Genomic DNA, 1,079 nt, shown 5'->3' with positions numbered 1-1,079 from the left:
TGTGGAATTCCGATTACACGGAATATTCTGTATTTCTCGCTTTATTGTAGAGAATAAAGGTGACTTGAAAACATTATCCTGGAGAAGAACATCTCTTGGTTTTAAAAGAAAGCTGAGAATCTGGTCTTATTCCAACAAAAGAATGTCTCTTATTTTCGAGACGACAGTGGGGGAAAAAAATTAGATTTTCGCCGTTTTGATTTTTCCTCACTTTTTCCCCTCTCTTGGATTAAGGCAAAAGTTTAACTAAAACGAGATACATTTTCTGACATGTGTTCTTCACACTCAAGAGAACAAAACCTTCCAGAAGATGGGAAAAGCATATAAAAAATATTTTCAAGGTCGGTTGGGATAACACTTTTCCTACATACCATTATAAATGTTCTACGGTGAAAACGAATGCGCAAACTTCAAAGAGGATAGCGCCCTTTATTTCGAAAGTATGAACTAACAAAAGCAAAAATAGAAACTTATCGTCTTCGCAAAGTGGTAAATTTCATTGAGGTCTTTGTGGTTCCTTGCGTAGATGACTTCCTTCCTTGACGCTGACTGGATAAAGGACTTTATTAAATATCCTTCCTCTTCTAATGGACTAAGGGCGTTGCAAGAATGAAAAATTAGTTCTGAAAATGACAATGAAGTAATGCAGAATGACGTGCCTTAGAAAAAAGAAAATACGAGAAAAGGGAAAGTTTTTCAAAAGTGTGAGAGCGGGGACGGAGGTGTTGTGTGTATCTGGGAGAGCCGAGAGAGAGGGGATGTTTCCACCAGCAAGTCACCGAGTGTACTAACCAGTTGACTGTGATCCCTACCCCCCCCCTCAACCTCTCTCTCTCTCTCTCTCTCTCTCTCTCTCTCTCTCTCTCTGGCCAACGGTACCAAAACCCCCAATCCCACTCCGTTTCTTCCCTCAACGTTTCCCCTCACTGAGCTTCAACTCTCCCCCCTACCGTCTTCCCCCAAAGAGCACTACCTCGAACTCCAACTCCACCCATCACGTTAGAGCATTACAATCATCCTTCGTCGTTTGCTCTGCTACTCAAGTTTTACTATAATTATTTCTTCTATGGTTGTGAGCT

The 1,079-nt window shown here is 41.1% G+C and overlaps 1 protein-coding gene across 1 annotated transcript in view; it reads right to left on the bottom strand.

Annotated features, from left to right (window-relative positions):
• Positions 1–783, bottom strand: part of LOC137618402 (potassium voltage-gated channel subfamily KQT member 5-like) — a 646,639-nt gene extending 645,856 nt beyond the window's left edge. Inside the window, exon 1 of the mRNA XM_068348571.1 lies at positions 1–783. This exon is cut by the window's left edge and continues 606 nt beyond it. The gene's annotated coding sequence lies outside the window, so the exon portion shown is untranslated.
• Between the last annotated feature and the right edge of the window lie 296 nt (positions 784–1,079).

This window comes from Palaemon carinicauda, chromosome 24, assembly GCF_036898095.1.
Source record: "Palaemon carinicauda isolate YSFRI2023 chromosome 24, ASM3689809v2, whole genome shotgun sequence".
NCBI lineage: Eukaryota > Metazoa > Arthropoda > Malacostraca > Decapoda > Palaemonidae > Palaemon > Palaemon carinicauda.
The sequence above is the reverse complement of the archived record's forward strand: the minus strand, read 5'-3'. Positions and strand labels throughout refer to the sequence as shown.